This window comes from Euprymna scolopes, chromosome 4 (genome assembly GCF_053919585.1).
Source record: "Euprymna scolopes isolate OS-2025 chromosome 4, ASM5391958v1, whole genome shotgun sequence".
In the NCBI taxonomy this organism is placed as follows: Eukaryota; Metazoa; Mollusca; class Cephalopoda; order Sepiida; family Sepiolidae; genus Euprymna; species Euprymna scolopes.
The window spans coordinates 76,108,906-76,126,442 of NC_136485.1; positions in this window are offsets into that span (position 1 = coordinate 76,108,906).

Consider the following 17,537-nt stretch of genomic DNA (forward strand, 5'->3'; position numbering starts at 1 on the left):
GTCTTGGTTCATGGAGGAGAAATCCTTCATTACTAATATAACTTTTGTTTTGCTATTGACCAGAGTTCTTATTTTGGGGAGCTGGTTTCCTCCTAAATTTTTAACCGACCTTATGTCGAATTCCGCCCCTGTATGGAGGCAAGTAAATAAAAAAAAATAATCAGAGCGGACATTTTCCATGGCATTTTATAATTAATCAGAAGTAACCTTTCTAGGCATTTTGTAATTAAATCAGAAATAACTTTTTCCAGTTATTTTTTTTTTATTAAAACTTTGTTACATTGAACATAGTACCTATTCACAAGGCCCCCCCACGTGACAGATATAGACAGCTGGGTCGTTTTTTTAACGTGGATAAAAATTGTCTTAGTCGTAAAGGATTTCTCCTCCACTGAGAGAGAAGAATTTAAAATGTAGCACCCGAAGAACAGATACTACACTTAGATCTTAGCCAAAAGGCCACGCAAGGCAACCCATTTTTATTACTTTTGCCTCAACAGCGACAGCAATTTGTTTTTTTTAATTGATTTTTTTTTGAACGGTGACAAGATTTATTTGCAACATTCCACTTTCTTTTTTAGCGGTGCACAGCAAGAAAACGGACGGACCATAAGCGTAGTAGTAGTAGTAGTAGTAGTAATAATAATAATAATAATAATAATAACAACAACAACAATAACAATAACACTAATAATAATATTAATAATAATAATTATTATTATTACTATTATTATATTATTATTATTATTATTAATAATATCAGTAACATTATTTAAATTAGTTTTATTATTAATAGTAATATTAGTAGTATCATCTAGGATAATATACATATATATATATACATACACACACACATATATATATATATATATATATATATATATGTATATATATATATATATATATATATATATATATATATATATATATATATATATATATATATATATGTATATATATATATATATATATGTGTGGGTGTGTGTGCGTGTGTTGTTTATAATTGTTTTTTGGTTCATAATATGTAAGATATATCGCATCTGTAGAACCGTTCATTTATGACTATGTTTTTCGATTGATTGAAACCAACGATCGGTCGTCAATTAAGCTGTTTGTCCTTTCTTTTTAAATCGATTCTTTAACATTTAAAAATATTTAATTTTAAAACGTATTTAGATTAGATTCATATTTAATGTCAAGCAATTAATAGGGCGGTAAATACTATAAAATATCAATGCATGGTAAAGTCAACAATCGATTGGCTCTAAATGAAATTTTAGCCCATATTTTTTGCAAATTCACACAGCGTAATTAATTAAGGTTATTTTGATGCAAACAGTTAAATACTGTGCCCAGTCCTGTAAGTTAAAATAAATAAAATATAACCTGATTATGAAATAGCAAATTGAACGATAAATGATAATTTAATCAAGAAAAAAGTTCACACAATGTGATAATAAATAAATAAATGACGTGGTATATTACTAAAATAAATTGGAAAGGACAAATATTAAAGACTAGTTTTCATGTAATGGTATGCTAAGCTTAGTTTGATTGCATAAAATACGTTACTATTATAAAAATATGGGTCGAGCCATTCAGACGAATCTTATTAAGAAATTAGAAAATATTAAGAACGAATACAAAACGCTTAAGAATAAAAATAAGAGACATCTATTTTAAAATTAAAATAAAGAAAACCAAACTAAATACAAGGAGGGTGTTTATTTGCTTATAAAAAGTTTAATGGACGTGCGAAAGCATTGTAATAATCAATTCCGATAAAATTTAATGAATGCCACATTTTTATTAGATTTAGCGGAATACATCTGTTATATGTTTTCATATATTGCAGTAGATACATTAAATTCATAAGAATCGTTGAAAGAAATATAATTTAAAGTAGAAAAATAGAAGTAAAATGAGAGGGAATAGTGCAAAAGACAAAGAACCGATACAAGAAAAAGTGGAAATAAGCAGAAATGGGAAGAAAAATAGTAAAACCGATGCCATCTAGGTAACAGTCACAAATTAGTTAACCGTAAGGATTGACAAGCTTTCAAAAGAAACAAGCACCACGTTTACTGGAGATGATTTACTGATACTGAACCATACGCTATGGTGCATTAGATTTATGTGTACGCATATGCTTTGTAATGTTTCAGTGTACGCATATGCTTTGTAATGTTTCAGTGTACGCATATGCTTTGTAATGTTTCAGTATACGCATATACTTTGTAAATTCTTTTACTATTTAGCTTATCATAATAAAGTATGGATTACATATTATATTTGTCTGATTGAGGTGCGTAAAAACCTATTTATTTGGCAAACCTGAACATGAAGGTGTTACTTACGGAAGACGTAGTATAACTTAAGTATAAAAAAATAAGAGAACTATTTCAAACTAATAATGGAACTTAATTTCATGTTTTTATTTATTTATTTTTTATCATATGTGATATTTCCTTACCGAACACACTTGTGAGAAAGAATTTACGCAAATATTGCTAACGATTTCTAAACCTTTTTGTAAAATACATGTTTTGCTAATGCATAATGATAAGTTTAGCGCTTTATTATTCTGCGACTATCAGACGTATAATTGTTGTTCAATCGTGCGCGTCGATTATTTAAAAATTGATCATTTTTTTTCTTGCAAAAATTTAATAGAAATATCAGCGTCCCCGCAATAATATAAAGGGTAAAGTTTTCTAAATATATCTAACCCGAGTTTTGCGTATTTGTTACAAGCAGGACCCGTTAAGAGGCGTTGCCCTTTTGTTAGCATCCACCCTCTCGTAGAAAAATGAGGGTACTATTGTCGTTGTTGATGTTGACCAACCCCCAACCCTCTCATGTTAATAACGGTTTTTTCAATAGACATCTTCAACTTCTTCAGATGAAGATAGACTTTTGAATAAACACCATATCTTGGCAGTGAGTTGCCTGGAAAAATTATCTCTACAAATTTAACCTTGATAATCGCTGTCAAGATCTCTACATCCAAATACTATGAACAAAAAATTAATGGGGGGGCACTGTGGGTCGGAAAAAATCATATTTGTTCTTTGACCATGCTTACTACTCTGACACCGAGTTATTCAAAGTTCATAATACAGGGCTTTACATTACAAAAGATACTTGTATCCGCCGAATATAAATGATTTTTTTCTTAAGCAACATAATGCACACCCTATATAAGTCGTTTTTTTAAAGAAAGTGTGCAGGCGGATCAAAGGTCAAATTCATCTGAAAAAAAAGAAATTGGACTTTAATCAAACATATCCCCTCGGAAAAATACGGTTGTTGCTGTTGGTGTTGTTTTCCCAATTCCCAACCTCTTCATGGTAAGACGGGTTTCTGAATTAACAAACCACACCTCATGTAAAGAACGTCTTTCGCAATGACAAGCCACAACATCCTCATATTAAGAACGACCCTCGGTATATACACTTCATTATGTGAGTGAGGGTTTTTCAAAATATTTACTCTAGATTTAATCCTGATAATATTTGCCAGGATTTCGATGCGTAATTATTACGAACCAAAAGAAAAATAGGCCGTCATTTTAAAGAAAAAAAATGTAAATGTTATGTTTCAGGTTTTTTTTTGTTTGTTGTTCGGTCAGTGGATATCTGCGCGTTGTTAATGTGAGCGTAGGTATAGGACATACGGTTAAAAAATAATTAAAACTATAAGAGCAATTATACAGCAAAAGAAAAGAAACAAATAACATTGTTTCCGTTTAGTTCCAGAAATTCGAAAGCGAAATAAGTCATTTATTTGTTTTAGCGAGTGTTTTCTAGGGCTTGGGTATTTGCTATTACTGTTAATATGTGTGTACATTACTATGAAGGTATATGTACATAAATATATTATTATGAGTTGTTAATATTTTTGTATTTGGCATAATGTTCACAAAAATGTTGTTTCGTATGAAAAGAGTCACCATATTTTTAATGGCGTGACATGTTTTTGGAATAGGGTGTTTAATTCGGAATAGTCTATTTTTCAGCTCTCAGCTAAATAGAATTGCATGAATTTATAATATAGCAATTATTTTTTTTGAATAAGGAAACAGCAAGGTAATTGTATGTCAACCCAGTTACGAGGAAATATAGTTATAATGCATATATGTCTTCCCAGTATGACTGAGGCAGTAGGAGGACTTTAGATTTAAAGTGATAAAGGGAAATAATTTGTCTAAAAATTATAAGGCTGTGATGATGTTGCTCCAAGGATAAAATATGGAATTTGATTATAGTGATTAATATATAGAAACTGTCGTTCTAAAGTTACATTAGATAGTTATTAATCTCTAGATATTAAACAAATTTGAAGGTGACATCTGTTGTTGCAACCTGGGGTATTTTTGTTCGGTGGGGAATTTTTGCAATCCAAACATTATATAGGAGATAATATACATTGAAACTTGATAGTGTTCTATATATGAATATATATATTATATATATATATATATATATATCCCTATACATTGATATATAATTTAGACAATTGTATATATATATATATATATCCATATATATATATAGATATATATAGATATATATATATATATATATATATATATATATATATATATATATATATATATACTAACACGTTATATATTTGTGTGTGCGTGTATTATTTGCATTATCAGAGTATTAACACATTGGAAATATATACCTTGGCGAAACCTATTTAGATAAAAACATATCCGAAAAATAAATCTGTTTCAAATCTTAATCACTACTGAAAAAGACAGCATCACTATACTTTAGTCCTATCCTCAGAGGTAAATCAATATATATAAAACTTCGGTCCTGAATCTTTATCTTACATGGTTAATTATTTTACATAATTTTTCCTCCATAATATACCAAGCATATATATCTTAAAATAATGCGTTTTCAATATCTGGTTAATTCAGGGGTGTTCATGAATAAAATAACATATGTTATTAATGAAAGATTATGCTCATGATATTCCCGTTTTATATTTCTCAAAATATCTGCCAGGGAACATATATGTAATTTATATTGTTTGTTGATACATGAATCCTTTTGCAAAAAGTATAATATTACTTTAGGTTGAGAACGGAAAAGCAATTTCAATTAATCCCTTATTGTTAAAGAAAGAAATAAGGAAATAAAATAAGCCAGCAAAGTATAGAATCAGTTTAGTAAAATAAGTAGAAAAGTAAGGAGCTAATCGAAAATGAAAATAATCCTCTTTAGTAAACAATCATTTGTTTGAGAGGGGGGATTTAAATTTTATGTAATGATAAACTGGTTGAATTATTTTAATACCACAAGGATAATACGTAACGTATCTTTAAAAAAAATTACAATAAACTTATATGGTATGCATTTAAACAGTGTATGCAACGCAGAAACATTACGGAAAATTACATTTCTATGACTAAGGCCGGCCTTGCTTCGATAAACCTGCACTCAATAGCGTACAACAATGTCTAAAAAATAGCGTCGTAATTACCTGGAAATACCGGCTCAGGCGATGTGCAATTACGTAAATAATCAGGTTTACGGTAATACTACACGTGGACATTTTCAGACTTGGTAGAAGCAATTCAATAACACACATAAACTCGGTAGAAGCAATTAAATAACAGACATAAACGTTGTAGAAGCAATTAAAACACACACACAAAAACAAAGTAACCTTTAATAAAGTTAATATCATTATTCACATGAAGATGGATGTAAACACTTTATGAACAAAAGATAATAAAAAAAAACATGTACACACAGCAGAGGAAACGCGAGTCGTGAGAAAATAAAGCCTGAAGCAGCTTGTAAATTAAAAAAAATAAAAACACCATCTCGATAAAATAATGGCATGGCGAGAGTTGCAAGCGTAAAAACTAAACACACCAATAGGAAATCCAACAATATAGAAAATTCTGTAAAAGGGAAGAAAGGAAAACTTAATTAAACTTGTAGGCAACATAAATAAACAATAATAGAATTATTAGCAAGCGGTTAAATAAACTATAAATATACAATTATAGTTTTTCATAGGGAATATTTATATAGATAATTAATAAGTAAATACTGCGTTATAGTTAATGGAACTGAACTGAAAGTTGGTAATTACAACGACGATATAAAGATTGGACCATCATATTCTGAAGCGATCCCCAGTCGCTTGTATACTACCGTCAAAAGAGATTAAGTGGTTGCATTGATTGCATGAAAGTTTAGAGGTTTTCCTACATATTTCCGGGTTTTCATAAATGCTCACCCATCTGGTGCTGCCTTGGTTGAAAGTTGTTTATCTTCGGAGATATAACAAAAATACGGGTGTTCAAATGGCAATGCCGTACAACAAATGAATAATAATAAAATATAACTAAATAAACGAAAATAACATAAGAGAGAATCAGGAGAACAAAAATTCCAGAACAAAAACAACGAAAGCTAGAAGTAGAAATTAATAAAAAGAAAAAAAAAAAAAAGAAGTAAACACTACTAAATTTGATTTGTAAATTAGAGAATATTTTCTGACATTTTTCCCTAATGATACTGATTCGTCCAATTTAACGAGTATGAAAATAAAACTAGGAACAAATAAAAAAAATATTTAAACAACATCCAAGTAATAACACATTTTCACTTAACTTTCGAAAAGTCAATTAAACGTGCTTGTTTATCATTCACCCGTGTTCATCTCCATTGAACGATGTCATCGCATGCATGCACAACTATGTTTAATGCTAAATTTATTTTAAAATGTGCGTATAATTCAGTCGATGTATTTATATGCACACACGTTCTAATGAGGAACATAATGAAATTCCAAAACGAAATGTAAATAAAACAACGTTTTCCAAGAAGAAAAGTATGTTCACATCTGATATAAGTAATATGTTACTTTATTGTTACGTATAATCATATATGTCTATTCTCCATGTATATATATATATATATATATATATATATATATATGCATATATGTATATATATACATATATATATATATATATACATACCTGTATGTATGATGATTGAAACGACTTGTCAGACAAGTGCCACTCTCTCACACACTTAAAGTCCATGAGCCCAAAAATGACTTCCATCGCCACAGGACCATTTAATAGACAAATGCCTTATGGAGTATCTGTACACAGATGAGTCTTAGCTTTGTACGACAGCTAAGCAACTCTCTTTCTCTCTCTCCCTCTCTCTCTCTCTCTTTCACTCTCTCTCTCTCTCTGTGTTCAAAATGTTGAGATCCAACAACAAGCAAGAGTAAGATAGCCAGCAACAGGTTAAGCTGCAGACCAGCTTAATGCGGGAACTGGTCTACCGCATTCTCCTTTTTTTAATTAGAGAGTTGCTTCTCCTAGAAAGGTTGCCTTCACCACAACTTACGGGAACCCTCTCCACCCCAACGCACACATACCTACACACCAACACAGACGGTGCTAGTTGATATTTGACCCCGAAATAGGGCACATTCGCCCTTTGGAACGTCTTGTTTTTAATCCTTCAGCGAGTCTAGCCACCCTCCTCACCAAACAAGTCTGGTGGGGGAACCAGTTTGGTCGCCGCTGGCCCATGAGGCAGGTAGTACTGGGTTACAGGTACCAGTAGCATATAACATTACCTGGCATATATATGTATATATGTATGCGTATACACATACATATATATATGTATATATATATATATATGTGTGTGTGTGTGTGTGTTAATTTACGTTACTTATGATTTGTATTTAATAAAGGGATGCTCTCATATATTAAATACATTTCAAACGTTTGCGTGTATATGTGTATTTCTTCGTATGACCGCTAAAGACTTTCGTGGGCCTAGTTCTTCTTGCGAGACATGGTATGCTTAGATTGTCGACTTTTTATTTTTAAATAATCCTCAATTATTTCGTCTAGAAATGTTTAGTTTTAAGCAAGGCAAGCAAAAATCTTGGTCTCGACGAAGTAAATTAATTGCGCATACGCGAACGTGAGTTTCTAATTTTCGGTTTTCAATAGATAGGTTTGCGACGTGATGGTATCGATGGCGGCTCGGTCTGGGTGATAATGCTCTTATTGTCTTGTAGTTTGCGACTTCGCATCTGGAGTTTTTTTTTACAGAGACAATATGTATGTTTTTCCTATCCTATCTAAACATGATAAGCATAAAAACACGATTTATTTTATAAAAATTTAACGTATTTTACAACCGAACACCACCCTCTTTCCGGGTGTCACAATTTAAAGAAAATTAAAATATATTTAAACAGATATATCGAACGAGCAACGCCGCCTACGCTGTAATGTTTCCATAAAAAAAAGTCGATACACAGAGCAGTCGTGAGAGATAACAAAGTGCTTGAGGTTTAGGCTTCTTAGCGTTGGGTCACTTTTTCGAATCTAGCTGGATTCAGCCACTGTGATAGGTTGTAAACGACGAAAAACGTGTCAGTGAATAATCACATTTCAACAATATATATGTGCGTGTGTGTGTTTGTGCGTGTGTGGGTTTGTCTGTGTGTGTGTGTCTGTGTGTATTCCGCCGAATACTACGCGTTGCTTGATTGGTGAAGAGTACATCTCCTACACATAGTTATTAAGAAATATTATAAATCAATTGTTTTTTATTATTAAATTATAGGCTAAATGCACCATATATATATATATATATATATATATATATATATATATATATATACATATATATATATATGCATATGCATATATATATATATATATGTATATATATATATATATATATATATATATATATATATTACAATAAACTGCGAGCATGAAAAGTCACATGGTTAAATTTAAACATGGAATAGTAAAGAACTAGTTGTTAAAACTGGAAAAGTAAAGGAACACTAGTTTAGTAAAAAATATATATTAATTTCATGACTTAAAATATTGCCGCATCAAAAATTGATTAAATAATTTTATCAATTGAATTTTTAAAACATCGTAATGCTGCAATATTTTCAGTGACAATTTTATCATTTTTTTGCTGGAATATCTTTACTTTTCTTTTCCAGTTTTAACAACTAGTCCTTTACATTTACATGTTTCATCTTAAGAATATTACTTTTCAGGTTAGCATTTTTCTATTATAATCAATGATTTTCCAGACTTCCAAAAAATTCACTTGTGATATTTTTTTTTAATTTCCGTCTTATTTTTTGGCCGTCCTATAAACACGATATAATAACAATATGCCGCCCTCGTCCGCTTTCAATAAACTCCCCCGATTATCTCCCATTCATGCTCTAAATAGTGAATCAGTAGCGCCAGTAGTCGCTGATGCGACGTGGTTTCTTTAGAAACCAGTCATAAAAACGTCGGTTAAATTCTTACATTTTTTACGATTTGAACACCAGAAAAATCATATTTTTGTTTTATACAACGAATATTGAAGTTTTTTTTATTATTTTAAAATATAGCTAAGAATGTGATCTAAAGCTGTAATAATTGTTATATATTTGGCCGAAAATGAGTGAGTGGTTAAGATTTAAAGCAGTTCTTTAATGACTAAAACTGCAACTTTAACATATATTCAAACACAGTAGTTTTTGAATGATGTAGTTAATAGGCTTAATCTCACATATTTTATCTATATTTTTTCTGAAAGTTTAAAAATGGCACACCTTCTGTAATGTAGTTTCCTTCGCTCTGAGAAATATATTACATAATGAAATTCCATTAAACGCCTTTATTGCCAGCAATATATTTACACTAAATATCTATATTTCTGTTGATCATGTTCATTGATCACATAAATGCAACACATTATTAAATATTAATATTGTCGGAATTTATTCTTCTAAACATTTTACATTTACTTAAACTGTGGCACAAAAATCTGAATTTACACACAATTTTTATTGTACAAACTTAAAACAAACGTAATTTATTTCAATAAACATTATAACATAATTACTATAACATATTCTACGTAATAAATAGTAAGTTAATTACCAAAACAGAACGTTCTCGTAAATCACATAGGAAATGGCAACACATTTAGAAATAATTGTTGGATGGTGCAATTTCATTCGTTGTACTCAAAAATTACTAAATTTATTTGCTGGCTTGTCTGTTATAGAAAGTGTTACATAAGAAATAATTAAAATAACCATTATTGGAAAATAAAAATGTAAAGTTTTTCATTGATTATATAAAGCCATAATGCTATTTTGTTATTATATTTTTTAAAGTGTTAAGCAAATTATTCCCTAAATATATTGAATTTTCAACGTCTAAAATTTAACTTTCACTTTTTGCCAATCTATAACACTTTTTTGTCGTTCACTCTCACATATAAGAACGTATTTTCTTGACTTCCAAATACTTCCTTATCTTTAAAACCAGTGAACCGTATATGTTTCTATCAATTCGATTGATTGTTTTCTCTTATTAGGAATTCGATACAATGCTTTCGGATAAAACTTCACATTGATCTTCACATTGATTAGTCGGCAATAATTTCTTTCGTTGCACTGTAAAGAACGTACTGTTTATTTTATAAAATAATTTTTATATACTTTCTTGAGTTCAATTGTGTTCCGAACAAAAACTACCATATTGAACACATATCAAATATCCTACTCTGGAATTCATACGCAGGCCTCTTATGCTTTTATAGTCATAAAACTTCTACAATTGACTTGTGTATTTTTTATCCAAATCGGACTGCTCCTTCTTTAGGCTGATTTTGTCGATAATCGATTTTTGCTTCTTATCGGATGCATTTATATGCAAACCCTATTTAAGAAACCTCGAATACATATAAACTGTATTTGTGTATAAGTTCTAAACACGTGACTCTTAAAGATTACACACACGTGGAAATTGCGCTTTAAATGTAAGCAGATTAAATAAGTTACGACGTATCAAACCTGATGTATATTTTAATATAACGATTAAGGATATAAACAATTGTGTTTTTTATGTTCATGCCGATATATAACAATTTTATATATATATATATATATATATATATATATATATATACACACATATATATATATATATATATATATATATATATATATATATATATATATATATATATATATATATATGATGGCAACAAATTCGCTTTCGAAGATTGCCATCACTCGATATAGCAAAAAAAAAAAAAAAAAAAAAGATATGTAGAAACACGAAAACATTCAGTGATGGGCTGCATGAATGTGACTTTTAAGCTTTACTAAACTCTGGCATTCCTTAGCACACATTGTACAGACATGTGGACCGCTAGCAGCACGTTCTTGCTGCCCTTTTCTATGCAGGATCCAATGTCGTTTTAAACCGCCTGTCGTTTTGTACACCCGCCACAGTTGACACAGGTTAACTCTGGCAACTCAAGACTGCTTTGGGGCCCACTGCGCCGATGAGTAGACTGGTGACTCATCAGCCCAGCTCTGCTAAGAGGTATTATTCCGCACACCTCACAAACCAGACCAATTTGGCTCCCCCTCCCAGCCACGGCTGGTTTCACTCTCCCTTTCCGGATATTGCACCTCAGCCGCTCATACGGGGTTCGATCCACCTCAAACTTGCCCGTACGTCCTCGTAAGGTCCTTCACCCACCGCGATCTAAAGCAAGACTCTCCCAGGTAATTCATCAATCTCACATTCTTTTAAGGTGGATCTTAAACAATCCTTGAATCTCAATTGAGGCTTTTGAGCCAGCCTTCTTCCCTCAGCGAGCTTTTCATAAAGGAGTTGTTTGGGAAATCGGCTGTATAACATCCTCACCACATGTCCACTCCCTCTCAGTCTCTGCTTAATAACGTGAGTCTCAATGCTAAGGCATTGGGTTCGATCAAGCACCTCAACGTCACTGACATGCATCTGCCAACCCACAGCTAAGATTCGCCGTAGGCACATCTGGTGAAACCGATCGAGACTTCTCAAATGCTCACTGTATGTTGTCCAAGTTTCACAACCATAGAGAAGAGTATAGATAACGCATGCGGCATAAACCTTAATCTTAGTTGGCAGCAAGATCCCATGACGTCTCCACAAACGCCCGTCTAACTTTCCGAAGGCATCACTTGCCCTGCTGATCCGTAACGATACCTCATCATCCCGGGCACCAGACATACTCAGTGTGCTACCCAAGTAAACACACTTAGAGAAAACCGCTATCCTTGACCCACAGATATAAACTGATGGCTCATAGTATGGCATGTCCGGAACAGGCTGATACATTAAGATAACCGTAAAAGCGTTCACAAGATGCTGCATATAAGTCACCGTATGAGTTACAAGATCACAGTCATCCGCATAGAGCAAGTCCCGAATCGTGTTGGTGAGTACCTTTGTACTTGCATCGAAGCGCCTAATGTTGAACAACCCCCAAGTAATTCGGTAACGAATATATACACAATCACAGCACCCCCCAAATGCCATAAGAAAGACCATGGTGACATACAACGCAAAGAGTGTGGGTGCTAGAATGTCTCCTGGCTTAATACCATTTTCTACTGAGATAGGATCAGCCAACTTTCCCCCCAACGTTGATCATAGCCTTCATATTATCGTGGAAGAGCGGGACAGCCAAGCCTTTTCAAAATCTCCAACAAAGCATCCCTATTGACTGTATCAAAGATCTTAGTTAAATCGATGGATACCTGATACAGTCACTTTTGCTGTTCTACATATTTCTGCTGCAGTTGCCTGGCTGTAAAACTAATATTCACTGTCCCTCGACATCTTCTGAAACCACACTGCGACTCAGGCAATATATCATCAGCAATATGCTCCAGCATTCTGTCTAGCATGATCCTACAGAGCACCTTACCGATTACTGACAGCAAAGAGATGGCTCGATAATTTCCAAATCCATCTCTGCTACCCTTCCCCTTGTATAGCACTACCATCAATGCATCCTGCCAATCCTGCGGAATACACTCATCCCGCCAAGCAGTCTGCAACAGTTCCGCTAAGCGTTGCATCATTTTGGGTCCAGAACATTTAAAGATCTCCGCATGCAAACGACTGAGGTCAGGAGACTTTCCATTGTTAAGCTTATGGACAGCTTTATCAACCTCCTGGAGAACAGGAACCTCGGCCACGATATCCTTGACCGGATTGCTAGGAATCGATCTAACAAACTACTGATCAACGAAATATGGTCTGTTCAGGAGATCATCGAAATGCTCCCTCCATCTCAAAATCTTGGACACTCAAAAAAAAAGTTGTATAACGACCATTTAACAGAGGTTACCTCATAGTCATGATCCGGCCACTCACAATACAGGGAAGTTATTCCAGGCTAGAAAGAATATGTGTATATATATATATATATATATATATATATATATATATATATATATATATATACACACATATATATATGCATATATATACATATATATACAAATATGCATGTATATATACACATATATAAATGTATATATATATACTTTTCCTTAAGTATAAAAAAGCGGCATTTTTTGTCATTCCTACAAGATGGAGTTTCGTTATTTCCTCACGTTAACTATCCGATAAGCAATTGTATGTGATTAATACAATTAGTAGCATGTTTGTTCTCTGGACTTTATTCACGCTAACATATATTCAAACTGTTTCCATGTGTACTATTGTTTAAAAGCGAGTAGTAGGGATATACGGTGTTTCACGCGGTCATAATTGCTAAAAAATTGTAATGTAATCCGAGCCACATCCCCAAGAAAACCGGTATCATCTGCCATTCAAAGAAGAAAAAAACACTCTTTTTCTTAATTTTAGATATTATACACCCATTGCAGAAAGTATTAGAAAACACAGGGAAATTCTTGATCTTTGATTTTTCCACTAAACTCGCTGGTTTTACAGTTACATGAAGATAAATAAGATGAGGTAAATTAACATATATTGTGGTAGGGAAACTCCCTGTAAAATAAATCTCTCTGCTCCCTCTCTATATATCCTGCCTCACAAAATATAAAGTAATGGTAATAATGACAATCAAATTCCCCTATACAACTCAGAGTAGGCTACATATTTCTGTTACATTCCCTTGCCAAATCGAATACGATGATGTAAATAAGGAAAAAAAAAACATAACATGCACAATGGCAAATCAAGTTATGAAAAGCACTCGTGTTTGTGATAACAATTTCATTGCGTCCAGCCAAAAAAATATATGGAAAAACCTTGGTCTATCTTTCTATACTAATAAAATATGTGTGGTTTTATATCGTACCCTATTTTCATGTTAAAATCTGAGCCTAATTCAATTATTAGGTTATATTATATATATATATATATATATATATATATATATATATATAAATACATATGTATATATATATATATATATATATATATATATATATATATATATATATATATATATATATATATTAGTGAAACAAATATAGCAAGTCAAAAAACAGCAACATCTAATTTTTATGTGTTGTTACAGCATTGGATCATTATCATCATCAGCAGCAGCAGCAACAGCATCATCACCACCACCACCACCACAATCATTATAATGAACAGCATCACCATATTTAGATTAATGTCTCTTTTAGTTGCGTACATTGCTTCAAACGTTTTAGATAGTTACTATTAAAGTAACTTACTTAACATAAACCTCTGTAATTAAAAGCCGTATTCAAGCTAAAACATTGTTTGATAAGTATAATTAGGATACTGTTTGCTTAGAAACAAGGAATATGATGTACTATGCAAAAAATAATCGCAGGTTTGTCGGCAAAATATTCCTGAATGCTTAAGTTGACATATTTTCTATGTGTTCATTCTAATTACTGGAAATTTCAGCAACCCCGTTCTGGTTTATCGTAAATATAAGTTTCATGAGATAGTAGATCTGAGGATGTTATTCTTTTGCAATCAAATTATGAATACGATCTCTGTTTTCAAAGTTGTTGCCTCAATTAATCACGGTCTCTGAAAAACAAAAATACGTCAACTAGCGAAAGCGTTTGTTGCAACCATCTCAATACAGCATATAGAAGTGTATTTGTATCAAAACGTGTCAATTCAGAGCACAACTAGAAAATGAATGCCGACTAAATACATACACCTTAGAAGGCATTTGTTTGATCACCCTTATGCTGGATGTGTCAGATATTTCGTTCATTGATTGGTTTAAAATATAATAATAAATAGCATACAATTCAAAGTAGGGTTTGTATTTTTGATGTGAAAAATTATGACAAACGAGCACAAAGTGATATTTTATCAAGTCAATACAACATATCACACATGTATTACATGATAGCAAAACAGGTGCCTTTTGGATTACATTCCTTCTTACTGTATCTTTTCAGAGTAACCCCCAGCTCCAATTTACTCTTACCAGACCTTGTGTTTGCTGAATAGAAAGATATTTTACACATGAAAAAGCGATATCTTAAATTAAGACGTATTAATGTAAAGGACAACTGTGTTCAGAAAAAAAAGTATCAACTTATTAAAGCAGCAGTGGATTTTTTAAATAAACCGATACAGAAGCAAAGTTTAATCTGTTAGGACCTTTTTGTTTAAAGGATTAAAAACTGAGTGATGCGTTCATTGATTCAAATAAATTATTACATACACCTTTTTGTTTTATGAAGTTTTAATACCTAAAATAACATTCATTTGCTGCTGCTACGTTGAACCACATAACAATACCTAAAAAATATCTTAGAATTGTCCAACATTATTAATGCAAAATATACCATTTCCAACAAAAGTAAAACGTTCTTTTAATGTGAAATTCTATTTCAAAATAATGAACTTCGAAATGTGAAAGACAAGTATAATTCATCTTTAATATTTATCTTCGTAAATAAAAAGTGTCATTTAATTTGTTATTATTGTGATTAAATGAGTCCTATTTTGAGATGTTCACATTTTTAATTTAGACTTTCAATTTTTCAGAAATTTTAAACACCTCTGCTTAAATTGAAGAATACACAATGCAAGTGCGAATATAAAGATTACACACATTTTTCCTTATTTTAGATAAGAAGGGCATTGATGCAGCAGTTCTAATGATTCATTAGTACTCATGAGGTATTTTTGCATTCAAACACACAAAATTTATATTGCTCACACAGAATTTATATGGCTCAATCATAAATATGGCCACTTACTCATAAATCCTCACCAGATAAACAGTAAGACGAAGAATTGTGAAGATTTAATATAACATTCTTATGAAAATACTTACTTCCTATTCTAAATAAATACAAATTTCTAAATATGTAAAAGTAACGGGGGCATGCGGAGAACCTTTCATTTCTGAAATTGGATAAAAATTTATCACATTATCGAACTAATTATTGGAAAATTTAGACTTTATTAATTTTTGCTAAGCATTTGATATTATTTATCCGCCGGAATGACGTTAAAAATATAAACATTTTAAGAAATAGGCTTAGTACTTTTTACAGTTATCTAAATATACGCACACACAAACGTTTATTCATCATATATTACACTATATAAATACACCCCCATCAACACCCCACCTACACACACGCACGCACACACACACACACACGCACGCACACACACACCCACATATATATATATATATATATATGGATATACATATGAGTGGTGTAAGTGGGTGTGTTTTGAGAGAGAGGCAGAGAGAGGGAGAGCTGTTTTTTATGCAAGCCGAGAGAGACGCCACTTTAAAATTGCAAAGCTATCACGTAAAAATATTGGAGTATACCCTGATACATATCCGTACGTTTCTTAAATTATCTAATATCAGCGTATATGTTTTTGCCCATATTCAACTTAGACTGTTATTGGAAGTTTACAAAATATATATTTCCTCAGGAAAAAAAAACTTATCGATAATCGTCTCGTGCACCGAGGATATTTATATTTTTTGCTGCCCGTTCAGATATTCCAAAAATACTCGATTACTTTTGGTAATCCTTTATAGTGTATATGTAGTTGAAGTTAAATTACCCTTCCTATTGGATTTTCACATTGTGTCTCTTTGATGTTTATAACATTTATACGCCGTATGTATTAACACAGTGTAAAACTGCTTGCTTCTATTTTTAATTATCTTCTGATATTTCTTGTTCTTGTAATATTTTACGGCATCCATTGTGGAGTTTTGTGTCTACTTTCACGCCAAGTTATTTTCCTTCAACAGGAGATTCTCTTAGTTCTTGCATGTTTATTCTACAATTCATAAAATTAGCGATGAATACAAATTGCCATGAATGGTTGTGAGATGACACTTAGACTTCAAGATAGATTTACCAGCAGATAAATGTATTATTAAACCTTAATATATACGATAATTTATAATATTTAGATTGTAATCAATAATTTTCGGATTCGAACGTCTCGAAAAAAAACATTGACATACACCAAAATGAGAAAGAATTCCAACATGCAATTATCCCGGAGAATTTATACCAAATATCTTTGAACACAAAGCTATTCTAATACACAAACAAAGTTATATATATAGATATATATATATATATGTATATATATGTATATATATACACACATATATATATATATATAAGTC